Source organism: Pinus tabuliformis, chromosome 5_1 (assembly GCF_031772625.1).
Source record: "Pinus tabuliformis cultivar Carrire ecotype Pingquan chromosome 5_1, CPIR1, whole genome shotgun sequence".
Classification (NCBI taxonomy): domain Eukaryota; kingdom Viridiplantae; phylum Streptophyta; class Pinopsida; order Pinales; family Pinaceae; genus Pinus; species Pinus tabuliformis.
Window position 1 is genome coordinate 50287936 of NC_142305.1, and position 26239 is coordinate 50314174.

The following is a 26239-nucleotide window of genomic DNA, read 5'->3' on the forward strand; positions in this document are numbered from 1 at the left end:
GTAGGATGCGAAGGATAACGTGGGTGCTCCTTAAAATCAACGCAGGCAGAGAAGGTCACCAGATCGATACACTGACTACATGGCTCTAATTATTGAGCTTGTAGAGACTGATCCATCCTCTTTCGAGGAAGCAATAAAGAAACATGTCTGGGTTGATGCAATGGTGGAGGAATACAAATACATTGTAAATAACAGTGTTTGGGAAGTGGTCCCAATACTAGCAGATAAATCAGTTGTGGGTTCAAGATGGATCTTCAAGGTAAAGCAAGCAGCAGACAAAAGCATAGAGAAGTACAAGGCCAAATTTGTGGCCAAGGGGTACTCTCAAGTTGAAGGGATTGACTATGAGGAGACATTTGTGCTTGTAGCAAGGTACTCATCCATTCAATTATTGCTTTAGCAACACAGATGGGGTGGAAGATCCACCGGATGGATATAAAAACAACATTCCTCAATGGAGTTATTGAGGAGGAGGTGTACATCGAGCAACTAGAAGGATTTGAGACTTTTGATCGGGAATCTCATGTGTGCAGACTCATGCGAGCATTGTATGGTCTCAAGCAAGCATCCCGTGCTTGGTACAATGGGATCAATAGTTATCTCACCAGTTTGGACTTCACCAAAATTGAAGCGGATGTAAACCTCTATCATTTTGGTAGAAGGTCAATTGTTGATTATTGTCTTCTATGTTGATGACTTGATTTTAACTGGTGATGAACATCTGATAAGATCTTGGAAGGGGGACCTTGTAAGAGAATTTTAAATGAAGGACATGGGTCTCGTGCACTACTTCCTCGGGTTGGAAGTATGGCAAGGCAATGTGGAATTGTTTGTCTATTAAGGCAAGTATGCAAATGAGATACTACAGAGTTTATTCATGGATACTTGCAAACCCATGGAGACACTTGTAGTGACCAACTAGAAGAAAGAGGATGCCACTTCAGGGGAAGAAGTGGATGCAACCATTTATCGACAACTAGTGGGTTCACTGATGTATCTTGTGAACACACGACCAAATGTGTCATGCATTCAACCAGTTGAGCCAAGCTATGGTTAGGCCAACCAAATTATTTTGGAGGGCAGCTAAGCATGGTTTACGGTACCTTAGAGGCACTACCCAGTTTGGACTATGGTACAGACACACTGAGGGACTGAAGTTTGTGGCTTCGCATATGCAGATTCGGTGGGGAGTCCATCTGATCGAAAGATTACATCGAGTGGAATTTTCAGTGTTGGGTCCACATCGATTTCCTGGTATAGTAGGAAGCAAATATCTATGACGCTCAGCTCGGTAGAAGCAGAATACAAAGCTGCAAGTCAAGCAACATTTGAGGAGATCTGGATGAGAAAGATACTTGTTGGATTGTTTGGTCAGATGATGGATCCAAATGTGATATACTGTGATAATCATAGTTGCATCAAGCTCACTGAGAACCTTGTTTTTCACGATCGATCCAAGCATATAGATATCTGGTATCACCATTTACAAGATTGTGTGCAAAGGCAAATGATGTTGTTGCAGTACATTCTGACAAATGAACAACATGCTAACATTTTGATAAAGGCCTTATCGAGCGGGAAGTTTGAGTTCCACAGGTGAAGGATAGGGATGGTTGACAATCCCTTCTTGTTGGGAGGGAGTATTGAAAAATGTAGCGAGAAATTCTCAATTTTATTTTACCTTGATTATATTGAGAAAAAATAAATTTCCACATCAACAAACAACTTGGATGATGTGAACTTGCGTGGCATGGCTTGTGTCACCCAATTTAATCAGTAAATTCGAGTTGGAGGAGTTAGAGTTCGGTTTTGCGTGTGTGATTGCTAATTTGTAGCAATCAAGGTCAGTTATCTCAAGTTGTTTTTAGTTAAACTAGTTCCAACTTTTGGAGGGACTAGTGGAAGGTCAATTAAACAATGGTATTTCAATCAAACTCAGTGATCATCCAGTTAACTGATCAATCAACCCAAAATGGCTAATGCATGAAGAGAATTCGAGTTACCTAGTTGAGGTGGAGATTCCAACGCAGTGTAACATCAGTTGTAGACTAGTCTTGAGTGTACATATGTTGCATGCAGTGAGAGGATCAACCTAAAGGAATTGCACAATCAATTTGAGGAATTACCTAAATAATAGGGGCCCAATTTCTCAAGTAAGAGCGCAAGGAAATAGGGGCTCAAGGAGAGGTAGAAATTGAGTAAGTTTGGGTCACAACTTCTCAATGAACAGAGAGATAGGTTACGCACTTGCAGGGTGTGCTCAACTAAGCAAAGAAATTGTAATACATCTCTATTCTTCTCATTTAATGCAAGCAGGCATTGGGGTTTTTAGTAGTTTGATTTCCCTAGGAAAAATACTTGTTGCGTGTGTGTTATTTCATATTGCATGTCTAAATTTTTTGTTCTAGATTGTAAATTAATGTCTGCATAGCACTAGAGTAGGTTTGTGTCTTGTGATTTTGATTAAAACTTCATGAGCAGTTGCAAACCTACATTGTAATTTCTACACTCCTTTTTGCTTTTAGATTTAATTTTAAAAATATTATAAAATAAAAATAAAATAAAATATTTTGATTTTGAAATGAGTTATGTTTTTGGGCAAGTAGTATTGATAAGCCATGGTACTGGCCCATGGTATTGATAAGCCATGGTACTGGCCCATAGTATTGTAACACAATCTATTTACAAGGTAATAATATCCATGGTAAAATGAGGGTGAATATCCATGGTTAAGAATTGTGTTATATTGTAAGTATTAAGTTTTAATTTAAAATTTGTTATAAAATTAAATTAAAATAAAATATAAAATATTCTGATTTTGAAAAGAATTGTGGTTTTTGGGAAGGTGGTATTGATAAGTCATGATATTGGCCCATGGTATTTATAAGTTAATAATGTCCATAGTAAAATGAGGGCGAACATTCATGGTTAAGAATGTTGTTGTATTGCAAGTATTGCATTTTTATGTGCTTATTAATTAAATTTAAATATGGCTACATAGTCATAGTCATTATTTAAACATTTTTATATAAAAAAGTTTGATGTGAGTAAACGTCTGAACATAGTTACTCTTCTCACAAAAGCCTTCGATCTAAAATCATTATTTTATTTTATATGGTAAAATGGATCTTACATGTTATATATTTTGAAGTGATATTTATAGGCGTAGTCTAACTTATAGACGAAATGACCTCAAAATCCTACAAAGGTTTTAAAAAACTTTAGTTTAAATTCTTTAATGCATAAGTGTTAGGATATTCCGACACATAGGAAATAGTTAAGTACAACTTGGTCTAGTATAGAGTTAGGTATAGAGTTAGGTAAAGTGTGTTTCTTTACTATGTACATTTTGTAACTTACAATCCGACGGTCACGATATGTAGTGATTCGACGGTTCATTCTCTCCTCGGTATTACCGACACTTGATCCGTAGCTTAACACCCGATTGGTCCATGATCTCTATTTAAAGAGCATGGAGGGTCATTTGTAGGGTAATCCGTCTGTGAGAGAAGCATATGTAAATTTCCATTCTTTTATTAATAAATTGCCTGAAGTGGCCGCGTTAGCTCAGGCCGTGGACTGTTTCCCTCTTTGAGGGTTTTAACCACGTCAAAATATTGGTGTATTGATCTCTAATCTGTTTGTGAGCGGTGTCCTTTGGTGTTCTGTCTGAGGAACTTACCCTGTAAATTCCTACATGGTATCAGAGCTATTTGAGGGCCGCGTTCGTTGGTGATCCAAATCTGAAGCCGGTAGAACTGCATCCGACAACCGTTTCCTAGATCTACTGTTTTTGACTGCTTTCGGGCCGAGAGGAATGCTCTGTTGTGTTGGGAGCATCTGTTCCAGTGAGGAACCCCTTTCGTTTCACGTGAAAAGGTTTCTGGTAGCCCTAGCTGCGTCATTTTTAAGATATGGAGGTATACAGTGTTTATTTGCAGTTTACAGTCATTTTCTCTCTGTTTATTTCGGTTTCAGTTTATTTAGCCTTTTTTATTACCGGATCTATACCTTTCATTTCTGTGTATGCTCTTTGCCCTGTGACTCTGTGCGATCTGGGCAAATCAGAAACAGAAAGGAAGAATTTTTCTCATGCGTATGATCTTTTCCGCTGCGCCTTAGTGTGATCTCGGAAAATCAGAAACATTGAGGAAAATATCTAGTTTCCGGCTAAAGCTAACTTTGAGCCGCAAGGTTCACTTTTGAAAATATCTAGTTTCCGGCTAAAGCTAACTTCGAGCCGCAAGGTTCGTTTTTTTTTGTATGTCCATGTTGGGTTTGGACGCAACCCAAAGCATCAACCCCCCCCCCCCCCCCCCCCCCCCTCTCTCTCTCTCTCTCTCTCTCAAACTTTTTGTATAGCTCACTTGGTGCAAAGATAATTTATGAGAGTAGAGGTCTTGGGTTCAAGTCTCCATTTTGTGGGGGTGGATTTTTCATTTCCGCACATTCCCGCACTTCGTCGGCAACTTCGTCAATTTTTTTTCTAAAGGCCATAACTTCTTCATCCGGAAGCCGTTTTCAGAACCGTTTTTTTTTAAACGGCCTAATTTTTCAAGATATTTCCATTGGTACACTTAGTTTCAGCATCTATAGCTTCAGTTTCTGTTAAAAATGGAAATTCCATGCCAAGCCATTCTTGATAGCACTAACTACTTCCAATGGTGGTCCTACATTGTGGATTTACTTAGAAGTAAAGGTCTTTACAGAATAGCCACAGGCCAAGAGACCAAACCGAAAGATGAAGATAAGGCAGCTAAATGGGAAAATAGGCAAGTCCAAGCACATGGGTTGATAGGGATGTCTATTTCTCCAGATCTTAGATTCCATATTGCAGAACTTGATACTCCTGATGAAGCACTGCAACAAATTACTAAAGTCTTTGGAATTAAAAATGAACTTAAAGCCCATCAACTTGAAAATGAATTGCTTACATTGGACCCCAATAATTTTTCTTGCATTGAAGATTTTTTGTCCAAGTTCAAGACCCTTAGACTTCTATTGGAAGGTGTTAAGGTTAAGAAAGAAGATAGTAGCCTTATCTACTTCATTCTTACTAAGTTGGGACCAGCCTATTCTGTGTTTGTTTCCACCTTACATTCTACAAGAGAAGCCTTCATTTCTCAAGGACAAACCTACAAGTCCCCTTCCTTTGATTCCTTTTGTGATTCTTTAATAAGAGAACAAGAAAAACTCTTACACCTTGGTCTTCTTCATCTTGGAAACTCTTCTAAGAAAGCATTAGCCACCCAGCAGCAACCAAATTCAAAGAATCCTAAGAAGTCGCATCCTAAAAGGAATGGTCCTAAACCAAACAAGGGTCCTAAGCAATTTCTGCCTCAAAATGAAAAATCATTTCAACAAAATGATAAGACAAATAAAAACAAAGGGAAGAAGGCTGATAGACATTGCAACTTTTGTAATCGAGATGGCCACTTAGAATCCAAATGCTTTAAGAAGATGGAAGCCTTGGAAGCAGCAATGAAGAAGCATAACATCCATTTGGAGCAATCTTCAACTTCAACTTCATCTTCAGGAATGGCACTTTCTGCATGTGGTTGTCAAGCATCTCGGTCTGGCTATGCATTAAATGTATCTTCTTCTTCTCATTCTCATGAGTGGCTCATTGATTCTGGAGCTTCTTATCACATGGCCAAAAACAAAGTCATGTTTTCTTCTTTAAATGATTGTAACACCAAAAATATATATGTTGGTGATGATAGATCTCTTAGTGTTGTAGGGACTGGAACTGTTCATCTAGACAATGGTCAGATAACCCATTCAGGTGAAGGTAAAATCATTGAATTTTCACCTCACGATGTTGTAATTAAGGACCTAAGAGATCCTAGACAGGTTTTAGCTACTGGCATTGCTGATGATTCTACAAGGTTGTACAAATTTCACAACTTTGGGTCATCAAATCTTCCCTCAGTATTTGTTGCTGATAATGATGAAGTGAGCAAACTTTGGCATGAGCAATTTGGTCACTTAAATTATCGCTCTCTTCAGAATCTATGTAAAGAAAATATGGTGACAGGTCTTCCAATGGTATCTTGTAGAGATGGTGTTTGTTCCGGATGTGTACTCGAAAAACATCATCAGGACAGTTTTGAAAAACGTGCCTCTTGGCACGCCTCAGCCCCTTTACAGCTCGTGCATAGTGATTTATGTGGTCCACTTCCAGTTGCTTCATTCTCTGGCTACAAGTATTTCTTAACTTTCATTGATGATTTCTCCAGACGCACTTGGGTATACTTCTTAAAACTCAAGAGTGAAGTATTTAACATGTTCTTGGCCTTTAAGGCCTTTGTTGAAAAATAATCTGGACATCAAATTCTTAAGCTAAGATCTGATAATGGCGGAGAATATGTTAAAAACACATTCATCAACTTTTGCACTAAGAATGGAATTCAAATGTAACATACTGTTCCATATACTCCACAACAAAATGGTGTAGCTGAAAGGAAGAATCGCACCTTAAAGGAAATGGCTAATTGTATGCTTCAATCTAAAGGACTTAGTCTTAATTATTGGGCAGAAGCAATTAACTGTGCAAATTACATAATAAATCACACTCCTACTAAGGTTTTAAATAATATCACTCCAGAAGAAGCATGGAGCTCAATCAAACCAAATGTAAGTCACTTTCGTGTTTTTGGAAGTGAAGCATGGGCCCATATTCCAGATGAGAAACATAAAGCTTTAGAACCTAAGAGTGAAAAATGCATTTTTGTTGGATATTCTGAAGATGTCAAAGGATATAGACTTATTCCACTTAAGTCCAAAAATGTTATCATTGGAAGAGATGTAAAGTTTGCTGAAAATATATCGGCCTGCGAGCCTAGTTCGGCAGATGTGCCACCTCTCCCTATCTCTTCTACTTTTGAAAATATTTCTTCTTCAGATGATGAAAGCGAGGATGAAAATCCTCCCCCACCTTCTCAAGGTCCTCCTTCAGCTCCTCAGCTTCCAAAATGGGTCCGTGCTACTCGGGATGCAGCAGGTGATCTTGTCGATGATCCTACAGATCAGCGACGTACACGTTCTCAGTTCGAGAGAGCCTCTTCTTTACTAGCTCAAGCTTCAGTGAATTATGATCCTGGCACCTTTGCAGAAGCTTCAGGCCATCCAGATTGGGAAGCAGCTATGAATGAAGAATATCATTCATTATTGGCAAATGATACATGGGATCTTGTTCCTCTACCAAAGGGACGAAAACTTGTTAGATGCAAATGGGTTTACAAAACCAAGTATGGACCAGATGGGAAAGTTGATAAAGCTCGTCTTGTTGCTAAGGGTTTTTCACAAGTTGAAGGCATTGACTACACTGAAACCTTCTCCCCTATTGCCAAAATGAACTCTATCCGCCTTGTTCTTTCCCTTGTTGCTTCTTTCAAATGGGAAGTCCATCAGATGGATGTTAAATCCGCCTTCTTGCATGGGGACTTGCATGAAGAAATCTATATGGAACAACCTATTGGCTTTATACAAACAGACTCCAGCCTTGTATGTCGGCTTAAGAAATCCCTTTATGGTCTCAAGCAAGCTCCTCGAGCTTGGTATGCCAAAATGGATAACTTTCTTTTAGAATCTGGCTTCTCTAGGTGTCATTTTGACAATACTGTCTACACCAAGAAAGTGGGCAAGTCTCTTATCATTCTTGTTCTTTATGTTGATGATCTTATCCTGACTGGTAGTGATCCCAACCTTATAAACCATGTGAAGTCTAGCCTTAAAAGGAAGTTTGAAATGACAGACTTAGGACACTTACATTATTTTCTCGGTCTTCAAGTCTTGCAATCCAAGGAAGGTATTTCCCTTTCTCAGTCCAAGTATGCCTGTGATATTCTATGCCACTTTCACATGGAAGACTGTAAGCCAGCCCCTTCTCCCTCTCAGTCTCGAGTCAAACTTTCAGTCACTTGTACTTCTCCTGAAGTTGATGCTACCTTATACCGTCAACTTGTAGGAAAACTTTTGTATCTAACCCATACTCGTCCTGACCTTTCCTTTGTTGTTGGCCTTGTTGCTCGGTTTATGCAAAACCCACGTGAAAGTCATTGGAAAGCAGCTAAAAGAATACTTTGTTATGTTCGAGGTACAGTTCAGTTTGGGATTCATTACAGTGCCGAAGCATCTCCTCTATTGGTTGGTTTCACTGATTCCGATTGGGCTGGTGACCCTGATGATCAGAAGTCTACTGCAGGTTATGTGTTCACTCTTGGTTCAGGACCTATTACATGGGCTTGCAAGAAACAAGGTGCCATTTCTCTTTCTTTAGCAGAAGCAGAGTATCGTGGTGTCGTAGAAGCTAGTAAGGAAACCTTGTGGCTTTGTCAGATCCTGTCAGAGTTTGGCTTTTAGCAGCAGCATCCGACTACACTTTGGTGTGATAATCAAAGTGCCATTCAACTATGCAAAGATCCAGTCCAACATTAGCGCAGCAAACACATTGAACTGCAGATGCACTTCATCAAAAAGCTCATTCATGACCATGTTCTAGAAGTGCAATATTGTTCAACAGATGATCAAGTTGCACACATCTTTACAAAGGCTCTCACAGAGGCGAAGTTCACTAAACTTCGATTTATGGTTGGAGTTCAGGAAGTTGTCACTAAGGGGGGATAGGCTCTAGTGCCTCCTTCCTTCTCCTATTGTGTCATATTTGTAAATCCTTCAATCCTATCCCAAGTTGTGGTTAAGGGGGGATGTTAGGATATTCCGACACATAGGAAATAGTTAAGTACAACTTGGTCTAGTATAGAGTCAGGTATAGAGTTAGGTAAAGTGTGTTTCTTTACTATGTACATTTTGTAACTTACAATCCGACGGTCACGATATGTAGTGATCCAACGGTTCATTCTCTCCTCGGTATTACCGACACTTGATCCGTGGATTAACACCCGATTGGTCCATGATCTCTATTTAAAGAGCATGGAGGGTCATTTGTAGGGTAATCCGTCTATGAGAGAAGCATATGTAAATTTTCATTCTTTTATTGATAAATTGCCTGAAGTGGCCGCGTTGGCTCAAGCCGTGGACTGTTTCCCTCTTTGAGGGTTTTAACCACGTCAAAATACTGGTGTATTGATCTGTGATCTATTTGTGAGCGGTGTCCTTTGGTGTTCTGTCTAAGGAACTTACCCTGTAAATTCCTACAATAAGAGTGCCCCGTGGGTTTTTGAGGGTGCTTAATCCATTTATGCATTCAAAAATGTATTTTAAACGACAAAAAATCTTGAAATTGTATTCCAGATTTTAGTGGATTCCCGTAAAAAAAATAAAAGTAAATAAATAAATTCGTCTATAAGTTAGACTATGCCATATTTATATTATAATTTTCTTTTATCTAAAAAAGTATTCGTACTTTTGTTAATAAGAACAAAATTACAATATAAAAATTTTTATTTTTATTTTTTATATCTAACATTTAACTCCTACACATCTCCCGTATTATTTCCTTTTAGATTTTAAATTCTTGATTTATCATTTGTGTTCTTAATGAATAAATTAGTTGGAATGTGAGAAATATAGAACAAAAAGAAATACACACACCATTCACAATAGACATAATTTTTTCCATAGGAAACCCTTAAGTGAGAAAAACCAACTAGAATGCGAGACTACTCTGCTTCCTTTTCTCTAGCATGGAAATATGAAAGTACAATGGAAGAGGTATTCTCTATGGAGTTACCTGAGATCTTTGGTCTATAAGGATGCTACCAAACTTAGACCCCTCTATTTTACTCTCTAATCTCCCACTCCTAGTTGCTCTACTCAACTATGGAACAAAATACAATAACATAAAAATGGAACATCTACTCTTCTTATTGGCCTAGTATTTAACATAGTGCAATAGCCAACTAGGGGTAAGGTTTGACTCCCACAACCCTCAACTAGAGTTACCGGTTTGAAACTTCTAGAGTCCTTTTCAAAGTCCACACATGGCTAGCCTCATTTTCATGAGTAACGGGTATTGATTTGGCATCCACTCATACAATAGTGGTCAACATGCTAGGACAACTTGCTAGAGGCATAACTTTTGCATATGAACTTCGTTTCATGTGATTCTTGCACCTTTGGAAAGGTATTTGAGTGTAGATCAACATACTAGGGTCTCGTCCTTAAGCAAGAAAGGTTTAATCCCAAAAAATGCCATTTGAGGCATGGAGGTTCTAGATCCCAATTCTCTAATCTAGGACCTATCGTAAAAAATGACCTTGCAAGTTGATTCCTCCAAATTTTCCACTCTAAAAGCATCAATATAGGTGAAAAATAATATAATGATCCAATTAGAACCAATGACCTTAAAGGATACTACATGATCACCATCTTCCTTTGTTCTACTTTGATATCCCACTCCTTTGCTTTGCTTGTTTATGGAACAATAAATCAATATAATAGGAGCACAACCCCTTTCTTCCTTTGCAACTCAATTTTTAAAATGCCCTGATATTTGTTAGGGTTAGTGTTTTGCATTATTTAATTACTAATTAGGGTAAGGGTTTGTGACCATTAAGAATATCTTTGGAAGACCATATGTGGCCAACTCCACACATGTGAGGTATGAGAGTTCTGATGGCTTCCTCCTAGTTATAAGATGGTAAAAGCACATGTCAACCTTTGAAGGCCATAACTTTCCCATAAGGAATTTGTTTGGGTTACTCTTTGGATTGCTAGAAAACTTTCAATGTGTATTAGCTATGGGGTAATCTATAATGATATTATGTTTTTTTTCCAACCCTAATAATGCATTTTTTGTCCCAAATGTGTACTGTTGTTTTATAATTTATATTTTTTTCATTTTGACACCACTCAATGGATTTCAAAATCAATCCTCAAAATGGCATGGGTAGACAATTATAATTCTTCATCCATGAAAGTACTTATAAAATAAACCATTCTAGATCAATGATTGGTTCATTTATTCATCTAAAAATATTGTTTTAGATCATTTCTTTATCTAACTCAAAGCAGGGGTTAATTACTAAGAAAAGATGCCAAAATTTATAGTGTGAGAGCTTAGGCTGTTGCTTTAGTAACAAGGAGGTTAGGGATTTTCTGTTTGTGTCTATATTTATTTCTATAATTAAAAGAGCAAAAAAATCAAGGACCATAATTACTTTTTTAGGATATATCTATTATATCTCATTGCAACAAGTATGCACCCTTGTAGCATGAGAAGATATTTATATGAAGCAAATATGACATGGAACATTAAACCATTCAAGCTTCATACAGCTAAGAAGCCACAAGTGGGAGTATTCATTCACCCAAATTTTCCATGACTTAGAGCTAAGTGCAAGGTCTTTAACTAATATTAATAAAAATGTGGATACAAGCACAAACATTGTTGTGCTACTTTATGAAATGTCTAACAAACATATTTTTGGAAAAGACACAAACTTCCATGCAAGCATTTCAACAAATCAATAATGTTTTGAAAATCATTATGCAACTAAAAATCCACTTCTTAAAATTAAAATCACCCATAAACTAGCACAACCATATAAATTAAATGGTTGGTAAATGATGATAGACACTAACCCATGATAAGCATAATGTTTTGAAAGCATTATGCAACTAAAAATTCACTTCTTAAAATTAAAATCACCCATAAACTAGCACAACCATATAAATTAAATAGTTGGTAAATGATGATATACACTAACCCATGATAAGCATAAAAAAACACTTATGGATACATCTAAGGTTGCCCAAAATTTAAAAAATCCAAAAAAAATAAAATCTAAATTATAATCTTATTTTAAATTATGTTTAATATTGTTAATTATAAAAATTAGTTAAACACATATACACATTTAAAAACATGTAACAAGTTTTTTAACCATGGAAATTCATCCCCACTTTACCTTGTAGATTCTTAATCTCTAAACAGGGTTTGTTATAATACCATGACTTCAATACCACAAGCCCAAAACACCATAACTCATTTCATATGACACTTGTTCATGTGATGTATTCATTTTTTAATTAATCCATTTAATTAAAAGGGCAGAAAGAACATAACTAATTTTGAGATAAATCTCAATCTTTGATGTCTGAGTACTCTTAAGACTAGGGGTAGTTTAACTTAGAGATGAAGTAGCCTTTTTCACCACTACAATTTGAAGCAAGAATGTGATTTTTTGTGGTTTAAAATACATTTTTGAATCCATAAATAGATTCAATACTCTGAAAAACCCGTAAGGCACTCGAATTCTACATATTAAATAACTTAAACTCAAGTTTTTAAAAATATCCACTGAATCTTGATTAAAACTAATCAGAAAAATATGGTGAAAAATGTCGTTTCTTCTATAAGTTAGATTATGTCTTAAGACTAGCCCAACCACACAAATTAAATGGTTGCTAAATGTTGATAGGCATCAATTCATGCTGGACATCAAAATATTTACTTCATTATATATCTCAAGTTGCTAAATATATATATATATATATATATGAATTAACTAAATTATAACTTTATTTAAAAAAATAAAAATTATTGTTAATAATAATAATAATAATAATAATAATAAATTGTGTGTCTATTTTGATATAGGGCTTTCATAATTTAAATTTAATCATCAATAATGATTAGGTAGGTGGTAGGGATTTAACCTCCATGAAATATTGTAGAATATCTTGGTAGTATACACAAATTAAAGGTTTCTATATTTTTTGGATCATTTGGATCCCCCCAGATCACCCCGAATATGGTCCAATCATGACAGAGATCTGATAGACCAACATTAGGTTCATCTCCAAAGTATTTATGCCATTTGTTTCATTTTAGTTAAATTGGTTGTGTCTAGGGTAGTATGAAAGAGATGTTGTCCTGTCCTATCCTGTTATGTTATGTAAACATTTTGACTTGGTCAAATTACAAACAAAAAAAATGTAATAAATATAATTATGAACTAAAAGTTGTTATGTCCTTTTTGCTATTTTAGTTAAACTGGTTAATTGCGCTGAGAGTTGTTGTATTATGTTATGTAAACATTTTGACTCGGTAAAATTACACATAAAAATAAATAAATTGTTGACACCTATTCCGAAAGGATTGAGATTATTATAAACAGTAATATAAATAAATAATTTTTTGACACTTATTCCGAAAGGATTGGGATTATTGTAAACATTGTGAATAGTTTAGTTATGGATTAAAGAAAATTAAGAGACCTTGGAATTGGAATCCAAAAAGTCTCTCCATTCATGTATATATTCATGAACTGAGTAATGCAATAAAAAAGTTAAGTCGTAGTCTAACTAGCCAGAGGAATTGCCCGCAAAGTTATGGAAATTCCTATCATATTTAGAGAAAATCCGGCAATGATTTTTGTAAATCCAAGTTATAGTTGTTAAACTTCAAAATTTTAGGTGTCTTAGACGTTTTTGATGGTACTGAATCCATTTCTACCATCAAAAACATGATTCAAACACTGTCTCTACAAGATTTTTTGAAATTTTTTTGCGCTGATTCTAGCCACTTTTTTTGAAAATTTTTTGCGTGGATTCCAGCCACTTTTAGTCGTCCGGGCAATTCCTTCGTTAAACGACTCCAAAAGTTAATTCGTGGAGTTACCCTCCTACCCTGACATGGTATCACAATGCCGATACCATCTTAGATTTGTGACTCTTGTTTTTAAGTAATTTTCTTGTTATTCTCTAGCATATTCTTTTTCTTCTATCTGAACGCTTGCTATTCTTTTTCTTGTTATCCTCACTGTTAGTTGTTCTCTGCATTGATGATGGTTGATGGTCGGGGTGTTGGTTAAATGTCCCTACGTTGGCATATCTCTTGTGTTGACTCGAAGACTGTTGTCTGTGCAATTTATTTCTGCGTTGAAGGACGTTTCTGTTGTCTGTGATCTGAGTGTGAATGGTGAGTTTGAAGCCGTGGAATAGTTTGCACGGCCATTGAAGCAATCTAAGAAAGGCATTGAAGCAACGTTGAAAAATCTAGGCCGAGACTCATGTACGCATTGAAGTTTTTTTATGGCATATAAAAATCGTATAATGGCATGTATTGAAGAGAGTTTTTAAAAAAGGTCGTGGGTCAAAGCCATGAAAAGCGTTGGTTGGGTTTTTTTTGTTCGGAAACATGGTGTAAAGTGATATATGGTATAGTGTCATATAAAGTGTAAACGTTAAGGTTTTTTATGAAGGCATTAATGTGGGACGTTAAGATTTTATGAAGGTCATGGCACATATTTTATGAAGTGATACATGAGTATGTATGGAGTATATGTTATACGACTGATGAGTGGTGAAATATTAAAATTGGTGCATGTTTTATATGCGTAGAATATATGCTTACATTTAAAGTTTTGTTTTTTAATATTAAATTAATTTTTTACTTAATTAAGAAAGTAGAAAATAAGATTGTAATTATTTTGGAAATCAAAAGTACATAGTTCTTTTCGATGATGCATTCACTAATCTTTATTGTGGGAGTTTTTGCAAAGAGAATTATCATGAGTGGTGTTGGTGTCTAAGTATGAATCATGCAATTTACCTAATCCACATTTAATTATCAACCTGGGGTTCTACAAGTTATTTCAAGGTTATCGTGCACTCTGTGTGCAGGCCACAGTTTCCCTACCCAACATTGAGCATTAATTATAAATTCATCAATGTGTAACAGCAAGCAATATTGTAACAGCAAATAAGAGTAACAACAAGTAATAATTGTAACAACAATAAGAGTAACAACAATTAGGACTCACAGCAACACACTGATAAACATTCACAACAACAATAAACTCACGGAAATAAACCTAAACACACATCTAATCTAACAGCACCTGGTCAGGAGAGTGGGCCCAACTCCCTGATCAGGGTTGTGGCGAGATCAACGAATCACGATATGCTCAGAAGATCAAACTGTCATTAATTAAAGAAATATTACAAGTATGTTGTTACAGACTCAGAGTTAGAGTATTTCTCCTGTAACCTTAACGACTCTTAACAGCGATAGCTTTCACAACCTACAACTCTACTTTATACATTTTGTCAATAATACAACTCCTAGAATTACGACATTGTCTGCCTTTAATTACATGGTGGTTTTCAGAATGAAACAGAATGTAAAAGATAGCAACGTGTCAATTGAAAGATTGATTCACCGTTGCAGCCAATGTTCAAGGATAGTGTTGTCAACTTTGATGGTATCATCCAGTGAATCATGGTCTTGGTCATTCTCCCTTCAAATCTGTAGAAATAATTGAATTAGCAAGTTGCTTAGGTAATAATCCCCTATGACTATGTTTCATCGACCAATAATCCATAAAGATATGACAAGAGGTATACTTGTGCGTTTTAAGATATCGATTAACCATTATTGGCGTGAAATGGATAAAAAGAATAGGGTAAAAGCATGAGTAAAAGTATGTAAATCTAGCCACCAACATCTCCCCCCAACTGGCCTTACTACATGTCCTCATGTGGTTCGTCGCCTGCACAAGTCCGGGTTAGAGCTGTGATGATCAGCATGAAGTTGTGCGAGATCGTATTTTGCAAACATCTTTGTTCCCAGAGGCTTATATCCATCTATCTGGATGTCTTCCATCCACCAATCCTCGCCTACCTCGTAAGCTAGAGTGTATTGATCAGATAGCAACCAGATAATGGGAAATCAAAGCTTCAAACCCATCCATCAGACTCCACGAAGTCGAATGAATGCAATATACCGAGGTACCATGTTTAGAGCCCGAGCAAAATTGGGGGCCCTAAAAGGCTCACGTATCCTAACAGCGAATGATGATAGCATCCACCATTTCTAGTAGTTGTCTCGGGCCTCCTCTTGACAAGTAAATTTATGTTTTATGCATATATCAACGCACCATTTCTGAGTTTTTGACATCTGTTCTTTCCATCCCTCGATCCCCAAGAGGGTTTCATGTCTGTTATAAACATTCACAAACTAACAATTCTCCATCTAAATAACAAGTGGCCTATTTGCCTGATTCTCTTCGAACGTGTGTTAGGGTCCCACCCTAACCCCCTTATTTATGTCGTGGGATCACGTCATAGTCAAGAGTCAATAAAGCCCATATTAATATTTGTAAGTGGTTAACCCGCAATTAATGACGGGACCACAGTTAGTTGCAAATGGGCCGTAGTATTAGATAGATGGTATTAATAAAACCCACGGTATTGGCCCGTGGTATTGCATGTATGAGTCATATATAAAGGATAGAGACTCCCTGCGAGGAGCATTGTGTCTTGTTTTTGTAATCGAGCTCTGCTCTATTGGAGGTTGCCCCCTCGAAGAGGCATGTGAACATTGCTCTCTGAATAATAAAATTATTGCTATTCTGTGTTCTGGGTATCTTTTCTTCACATATTCTGTATTTGCGTATTAATTTGCAGGTTAAGAGCATAATAAGTGGTATCAGAGCACTTTCCAGGGCTCGGTGGGATCTCCAATTTTTAGCAATTTTTTTTTTTTTTTGGCTAGAGACGTGTTCCGGCGTCTTTAAACCACGGGATCTGTCGTTAAGCGCATAAACCTGCGGATTTGGGGAGGCATGCACGCAGGAAATACAAGAGGTGGTCACGTCTGTTGGACTCCCTTGTAACCCCTGTGGGTACCCCTTCGAGTAGTAGCGCATTAGACAGAACCGCGCACGGACTGTCTTCCACGTACCCTCTGGGTATATAGGAAGCCCCCTAGGCTCCCTTGAAACCTCGCCATAGATAAACCTTCGGCCGTCTTGTGGCTACAGTACACCGAGAACAGCACTCGGAGAGATTACTCGCCCGTACGATAGGGTAGTCGGGTTGTACGGCTAAGGGTACGGTCGATCCTCCTTAGTTAGAGCCTTGAAACATTGGGCCGAGTACTACTGTCAGACCCTTATGTATATTGCGATCTGTAGCACCTGACACTCCTCTAGACCATAGTTCCCTTTTCTATCGGGGGATCACACATCATCTATTCCAGATCCGCGTGTGCAAAGACGTGTCGCAGCAGTAGACATCAGTCCCGCAGCTCCATCAGATCCACAGCAGCAGTTGTTCCACCATTCAGATCTCTCAGATCCACCAGATCGGAGTTTTTGTGAAGGGTTCCTATACCGGGGTCTACTTTTCGCAGGACTTTTGGCAGCATTGACATTTTGAGGATTTGGCGACTGCAGTATTGATCAAGAAGGAGTAAAACTCCGTTAGGAGTTTTCCAAAAAAAAAGAAAAAAAGAGTCTGAGATCTTCCGGGGTGCTTATTGGTGATCTAGCCCATCAAAATCAGGACGGCGAGCTGAGCAAGGTGGTACCATTCAATTTATTAGAAAAAAAAATTTGGCGGTCCCAATTTTTCATCCGGTTGGTGTATAGTAGAAACTCGAGCTCAAGCGATGACCAATGAAAGGGTGGACAAACTTGAAGACATTGTGAACACCATCCACACTACAATGAACTCCCTCCAACGTGAGATTAGCGGACTAAGTCTCCAGGTACAGGAAGCACTCTCGAAGGGCAAGGAACCAGCCCACGAGGAGGCGTACAAGGGCCATGAATACCATGAGGGTGAGTCGAGCCACTCTCCTCACGTCTGGCACACCCATCCACCAACCAGTCAGCGACCTCCCAAGTTGGATATGCATAAATTTGACGGTTCTCACACGTCAACATGGCTAGCACAAATGGAGCAGTATTTCAAATTGAATCATATCCTAGATGATTGGACTAAGCTTATGGTGGGGACCATGTACTTGGACAATGAACGATGGCAATGGGGGGAATGGCATCAGCGTTGCAATGGACCTTTTCAGAATTGGGACCAATTTACCAAAGCTCTTCGAAATCGCTTTGAACAGGAAGACTCTTTTTTGGGGCGTCTCACTAAGCTCCGACAGACGGGTACAGTGGATGAATATATTACCGCTTTTGAAGCCTTAGCCTTCCGCACTAAGGGTCTCACAGATGAGTTCTACACGGAATGTTTTATCAACGGTCTTAAAGAAGCCATCAAAGCTCAAGTTCTACTCCACCACCCTCCCACGTGGACAGAGGCTTGCCAGGTAGCTCGTAAGGTGGAACGTGCATTAGCAGCCCAATACAGCCGCCCCAATTTCCCCGCTAAAGGTCGTCCCCCACAGGCTCCCAACACGACTCAGACACTTAAGATTCAAAAGGTGTCACCTGCGGAAATGGCCGAAAGAAGGAAGCAAGGACTATGTTACTACTGTGATGAAAAATATTCCCCGGGTCATAAATGCAAGGAGCCCAAGTTTTTTCAAATAGATGCCACTGACTACAGCTCCACCGAGGAAGATCCACCACTTGAGGAACCGGAGGCGATCGAAGAAGACAACCAAAAGGAGATTGTATCTGACGAACCAGTTATTTCGCTAAATGCATTGGCAGGAATTTCTTCCTCTCAAACTCTCAAAATCAGGGGTTTTCTTAAACATCGCCCAGTAGTAGTCTTGATTGATAGTGGAAGTACCCATAATTTCATCCATAAAAAAATCGCAGAAGCAGTGCATTGTTTTGTACGGGCAGTCTCTAACTTCCAAGTCCAAATTGCAGATGGGGGCACAATGAAATATGAAGGCCGTTGTGAAAATGTCAAACTTCAAATGGGGGATTATCAGTTAAAAACCCACATGTTTGCTATACACATGGGGGGTTGCGACATTGTCCTAGGCGCTGAATGGCTCCGCACTCTTGGGCCAATCACAATGGATTTCCAGGAGTTATATATGAGTTTTAAGCAAAACAACTCCACACATACCCTCCGTGGACTCCAGGCGGGAGCGCCCTCAATCATCAGCTCGCATAGGATGGAAAAATTGTTAAAAAAGGGCTATCATGGAGTGGTCGCTCAATTTAATGCCATCCAGGTAGTCGAAACCTTGTCTCTGCCAATTCATCCTGAGATGCAACAGATTTTAAATAACCATAGGACGGTCTTTGACAAGCCTCATGAGCTTCCACCCTCGCAAGGGGAACATGATCATAGCATCACCTTGGTTCCAGGGGCCCAACCCCCAAATGTGCGGCCATACAGATATCCGTTCACCCAAAAGAATGAAATAGAAAAAATCATCAAGGAATTGTTGGAAGCAGGTGTCATTCGTCCCAGCATTAGTCCTTATTCATCCCCAGTGGTCATGGTCCTTAAGAAAGATGGGGAGTGGCAGATGTGTCCTGACTTCAGAGCCCTCAATAAGTTGACAGTCAAAGATAAATTTCCCATCCTGGTGGTTGACGATTTTCTGGACGAACTCAATGGGGCTCAATTCTTCACTAAGTTGGATCTTCGCTCAGGCTACCACCAAATTCGCATGAAGGAAGTCGACATTCCCAAGACGGCTTTCAGAACTCATGAAGGCCATTATGAGTTCCTGGTCATGCCATTTGGTCTCTGTAATGCCCCCTCTACTTTTCAGAGCCTTATGAATCACATTCTCAAACCATATCTCAGAAAATTTGTCCTTGTCTTCTTCGATGACATCCTCATCTATAGTGGCACTTGGGCGGCACATCTTCAGCATGTAGATCTACTCTTGCAACTGCTCCGCAAGCATAAATTATTTGTCAAGATGTCTAAGTGTTCGTTTGGCATGGAAGAAGTTGAGTATTTGGGCCACATTGTGGGGCGTGAAGGTGTCAAGGTGGACCCCAAAAAGATCCAGGCAATGCAAGAATGGCCTCAACCTAAGACCTTGAAGAGCTTGAGAGGATTTTTGGGTCTCACAGGCTATTATCGTAAATTTGTCCGCAACTATGGCCGCATAGCGAAGCCCCTCACTCAACTCCTCAAGAAAAATTCCTTCTTTTGGAACGAGGAAGCACAACAGGCATTTACTGCTCTCAAAAACGCCATGTGTTCCACTCCAGTCTTAGCACTACCTGACTTCACCAAATCCTTTGTCATTGAATGTGATGCTTCGGGTATAGGTATTGGGGCGGTCTTAATGCAGGAAGGGCGACCATTGGCCTTCACAAGCCAACAACTCAGTGGGAGGAATCTGGGCCAATCTACCTACGAGAAGGAAATGATGGCCATCTTACATGTAGTCGAGACCTGGCGACCTTACTTATTGGGGCGACGTTTCCAAATCGGCACAGATCATCACAGTCTTAAATATTTTTTGGAGCAACGCCTATCCTCCCCACAACAAAATAAATGGTTAGCCAAAATGCTGGGATATGATTATGAGATCATTTACAAGAAAGGGAAAGACAATAGTGTAGCAGATGCATTATCTCGCCAATTTGAGGAGGAAAGTACTCTGCTCGCAATTTCCCTCCCCATTCTAGATTGGATTGAAGAGGCTCGCAGGGAATGGTTTTCACACCCCGGGCTCTCCCAACTCATTTCTCAATTGCAGGTCGATCCTAATTCCAGCAAGGGCTACTCGTGGCAGAATTATATTCTTCGCTACAAGGACAGAGTTGTAATATCACCAACATCCACCCTCAAAAGTCGCATTTTGGCAGAATTGCACTCATCTCCCATTGCAGGACATTCTGGCTTTCAGAAGACGTATGCTCGCCCCAGAAGATCATTTTTTTGGACAGGCATGAAACAGGACATCCTTACTTTCGTAGCAGAATGTGATGTCTGTCAACGCCACAAAGGGGAAACCATCAACACACCAGGCTCATTACAACCATTGCCCATTCAGGCATCAATTTGGACGGAGGTTTCTATGGATTTCATTACAGGTCTTCCAAAGTCAGGGAACAAGTCAGTCATCATGGTGGTGGTGGACCGACTGTCGAAGTATGCTCATTTCTGCGCCCTACCCCACCCGTTTACACCAACTTTGGTTGCTCAATCTTTCATGGATCAGATCTTCAAATTGCATGGCATGCCCACTTCTATTGTGTCCGACCGCGACCCGATCTTCACCAATAATTTTTGGCAGGAACTCTTCAGAATACAAGGCACTCAACTCAAACTCAGTACTTCATATAATCCGCAAATAGATGGTCAAACCGAAGCCGTCAACAAATGTCTAGAAACCTACCTTAGGTGTTTCACTTCAAAAAAGCAACACCTTTGGGTACAGTGGTTACCTCTGGCTGAATGGTGGTATAACACCAACTATCATGCCACCACCAAAATGACTCCCTATGAAGCAGTCTATGGTCAACTTCCGCCTTCCCCTACTTCTTATCTCAAGGGGTGCTCCAAAGTACAAGCAGTGGATCAACTCCTACAACACCGCGCCACCATGCTCGCCCATCTTAGAGAGAATCTTCATCAAGCTCAGAACCGCATGAAGCAACAGGCCGACCAACATCGCTCAGAGCGCCAATTTCAAGAAGGGGATCAAGTCTTTTTGAGGCTGCAACCATATAAGCAAACATCACTCAAAGACAAGGGTTGTCAAAAGCTCTCTCCAAAATTCTACGGACCATTCCAAGTACTTCAGCGCATTGGAGAAGTGGCTTACAAGTTGGCTTTGCCACCTACGGCAAAAATCCATCCAGTTTTCCATGTATCGTGCCTCAAGAAAGTGATTGGGAATAATTGCCGAGTCCAAACCATTCTACCTGAATTGGACGAAGAAGGGTCAATCTGGCTTCAACCCGAACAGGTTCTAGATACACGAGACAAGCACCTGCGCGGCCGCATGATTAAGGAAGTCCTCGTCAAATGGAAAGACACCTCTCCGGAAGATGCAACTTGGGAACCAGCCACTATTCTTCAGCAGTTTCCGCAGCTTCAGCCTTGAGGACAAGGCTAGTCTTAAGGGGGAGGGCATGTTAGGGTCCCACCCTAACCCCCTTATTTATGTCATGGGATCACGTCATAGTCAAGAGTCAATAAAGCCCATATTAATATTTGTAAGTGGTTAACCCGCAATTAATGACGGGACCACAGTTAGTTGCAAATGGGTCGTAGTATTAGATAAATGGTATTAATAAAACCCACGGTATTGGCTCGTGGTATTGCATGTATGAGTCATATATAAAGGATAGAGACTCCCTGCGAGGAGCATTGTGTCTTGTTTTTGTAATCGAGCTCTACTCTATTGGAGGTTGCCCCCTCGAAGAGGCATGTGAACATTGCTCTCTGAATAATAAAATCATTGCTATTCTGTGTTCTGGGTATCTTTTCTTCGCATATTCTGTATTTGGGTATTAATTTGCAGGTTAAGAGCATAACAACGTGTCGAAGGCCTTCTTCCATTTAACCTGATTGACTGTGTAGGAGGTAAAGGCTCTCAATTGAATGTCTCCTACATATGGCACTGGGTTAAATGATTGATCATTGCCTAGAAAGTAGTCATGCATGTACAACTCGCACATCAAATGTTGATCCAAAATATTGTGGCATCTCAAGATGCACAAAAACTACATTGAATCTTCCATCTCATGACTGAGCTCCTGGCGGACACTTTCTAAACAAAATAATAGATATTGTTCATGGAGGAACAGGGCGTAGCTATGAGTAGGGGGGCGGCAAGCCATTGCCTGTTGTGCCAAAGTAAACATCTCTTCCTTATCAGCCTTTAATAGCTTCACTTGTTCTTCCAGTCCCTCAATTCGCTTTTGTTGTCTCTCCTGCTTCCGCTTTTCCTTCTCTATCTGTTCTATGTAGCCAGAGACTGTTTTCGTAGCTTGCTAGTGAGTTTTCCTTATTCCTTCTCGATGTGCTTCTAAAGAATATCCCCTAGTTGAAAGCAAGTTGTTGTAGCTTGTCACTTCTGAATTTTTGCAGACATGACAAACTCCCGCACCTCGATCATATACAAAAACAACTTTGTCTGTGTAGCCGCTGAAGTCATTGGCCTATCTTCAGTCTATGCTGCCACTGAAGCAGTTTCAGGCTAAGGCTTCGCAACATTTTTCTTATGCTTCCTCACTCTCCTTCGTAAGCATCGTACATGTTTTCTCAATTTAATGATTTCCAATTTCAACTGCATGTTTTCTCTGAATTGTGCTTGATATATTTCCTTAAGAGGGGGTCTCCTTTTTGCGCATTGCTCGATGAACTCTTGTTTTACAACAACTTCTTCCACAGGTCTCATAGCTGGTCCAGGGCCTGGCGGGTTAATGTTGAAAAAGTCGTCAATTGGTTCTTGTTTTACTCTGATTTCTTCCGTTTGTTCCTCAACTCGGGGAACAACCCCACCATCTCCTTCTTCAGGTCTCAGGACCTCTACATCTTCCCTCTATGGCTCTGGATTCACTGCAGGGTCTTGTGGGGTAGTGTCTTTGACACCCTCTTCTTGCAGTTGCTCTGCTGCCCAACCATCCTCTTCCATCTGTTCAGGAATGGTTCCTAGCCCTTGTGGGTTAGTTTGTCAGCAACATCCTCTTCCATTTTCTCAGGAATGGTTTCTAACCCTTGCGGGTTAGTCTGATCAGTAACGTCCTCTTCCATCTGCTCATGAATGGTCTCTGTAGAAGTAGTACCAGCCATAACTTCTTCATTTTGTCCTTTGGTCAGCATTGGTTCTTGTGTGGAAGTGCTGACCACTAACCCTTCAATTTACTCAATTCTTTCACTAGTTAACACTGGTTTTTGAGTAACAGTGTCGATAATGGTGCCCCTAGTTGTCCCAACAAATTTTAGGATTAGGGGAGAAGCTTCTTCTTTCTCCGTGCGTCTAGAGGAACGAGATTTCCTTGCCCCTTTTGGAAAAGATGCAAGAAAAGGAGAGCGAGTAATAATTTCATCAATTTTCATTCTCTCAATGCCTACTGACGCAGGCCCTCCTTCCTCTTCTTCTATGTTCACCGGCTGTTCTATACTCCCTTTTTCTCCTTCTGCCTGTGCTTCTTCCAAATCATCCTTCTGCCCAACAACTGACACTAGCTCTTGTGGAGTGGTATTGACGACGACCCTTGTTTCCTCCAAAGGTTCCACATCCATTTGAGCAGGTGGTGTTAGTTCTTGTGTGGCAACACCACCTACTTTTCCATCCAAAGGTTCTTTAACTACTTGAACAGGTGGTGTTGGTTCTTGTGTGTCAGCACCTCCTACATTTTCAACCAGAGATTCTTCACTTGCTTGGATAGGTGGTGTTGGTTCTTATGTGTCAGCACTGCCTACATTTTCGACCAAAGGTTCTTCAATTACTTAGACAGGTGATGTTGGTTCTTGTGTGTTAGCACCACTTGTAACTGCATCCAAGGGTGGTGATTCTCCTCTTAAATTGGTAGTTGACGCTGGTTCTTATGGAGCAGCGTCGACTGCACTCTCTTATATTTCCATTGTGTCTATTTATGTTGGTCTAATAGGCAACGCTGGAACATTGTTATTTGTGGCCTCTTCTTCTGCTGCTAAGTCTTCTTCCTCCTCCCTTGCAGGCAACATACCCGCAAGTTCTTCCTCTACTAGCTCGGTGAATTGTGGCCAGGCCATGAAGGTTCGAGACAGAGCATGCACCACAAATAATCTAACCAACCCATGATTTGTGAGAACCACTAATGGTTGTCGAGACCGATAGGCAGATTGCGCCATTAAGTGAAGGCTACTCCATAGGAAGTATGGCATGTCTAAAGAATGAACCTGTGCATGCTGAAACCGAAGGCATGCAAGGAGTTTGAAATGATACTTAAACAATGTAGAGAAGCAACCTTCACATGTAACATACCTCATAAAAAAATATGCCACCTCAGCCCATGGGTATGGCAGAGATTTACGATCATACCCTCTTCCTTTTTGGATTGTTGTCTCCCCAACCTGCAAAAACAATTTCGGAAACTCTGGAAGAGGAGACTTCCGAGAGAACCATTTCTGACCTCCTCGCTACAACCCATTGGCAATCGAAATAGATTCCTCTGTGACAGAAATATCCAACCCACAAACTCTAGAATTATTTCCTTCCAGGTTTAACGCAAATTCAACTTTGATGGCTTCATCAAATCCTTGTAGCCTCTCAATTTATAGATGCCACCTTGCATCCAAGAAGACTTTCCAAACATCTACATTACATCGAACCTGCTTTGTGCTTTCTGGCTCGTGTCTCACAGCCTACCCACCCATTTTGCAACGACTCTGTAACAACATTTCAGAGTAACAACAGACCGTCGAGGAGGAGTGCCGACAGGTAAATTTGCAGTGAGAGTTGTGATAGCGATGGGGTGTAGTGAGAGTGAAAACCAGGAGGATAACAATGAAATATGGAAAAATCATGGCAGATAATGGTAATAATGAATAGTAATTATGGTAATTACTTCGCAGCATTGGAAATGACCATTCATTATTACATTAGTACTAACTTCAAGTCTTGATACATTTGGGTAATCGTGCAAAGTATGGTGGAAAATCGTGGAGTGTATGCACTTAGAACAAGGTTTAATAATGATAATAACAAGTCATTATGGCATCTTTTTTTCCATTTATTATAGTACCTCCCCCCTAACTAAGGGATGATCGTCTGCGGTCATATCAAGTCATGACACATGAATTATTAATCAAATCCACAAAGTCGATCATGGACGTACTTGGCAACATACCTTGACGGAGTAACAGCAGCGGAGGAGTAACAGCATCAGAGGGAGTAACAACATCACTTGAACACTTAGTCAAAATCGCGATAGAGTAATAACACCAGAATACTTAGATGAAATCATGACGAAGTAACAACACCAGAGGAGTAATAGCACCAGATGAGTAACACAACACCGGAGTACTTAGACGAAATTGTCATCGCCATGGAGTAACAACACTAGTGAAGTACTTAGTCAAAATCACCATGATTAAAGTAACAACACCAGTGAAGTACTTAGACAAAATTGCCATCATCAAAGTAACATCACTATAGGAGAAATAGCACCAGTGAGGTACCTGCAAGAAAAAAGATTGATTGAGTAGTAACAACATTTTAATATATATATATATATATATATATATATATTAGATCAGGGGTGCAGAGGAGGAATTCCCTACACTAATAACTTCAAAACTAGAGTTATCAGAGAGATATTTAATAAAGAAGTCCCTTGAAGTTGGATGGTGATATAATCTGAGGTGATGTCCATTCACGATCAAAGGAGTATGTGCCTCATTAATTGTTATAATTCTAACAATGCCATTATCGAACACCATGTCAACTTCATATGGTCCCATCCACATGGAGCAGAGTTTTCCCTTAAAATCCTTGAACCGAGAATCATAGAGCAATGCCCAATCTCCTCTTTGAAACACCTTTTTCTTAATGAATTTATCATGCCATTTAGTTCATTCTTGCTGGATTGCAGCAATATTCTGGACAACTACCAAACGAATTTCATCCAACTCATTCAACTGTTCCAGTTGG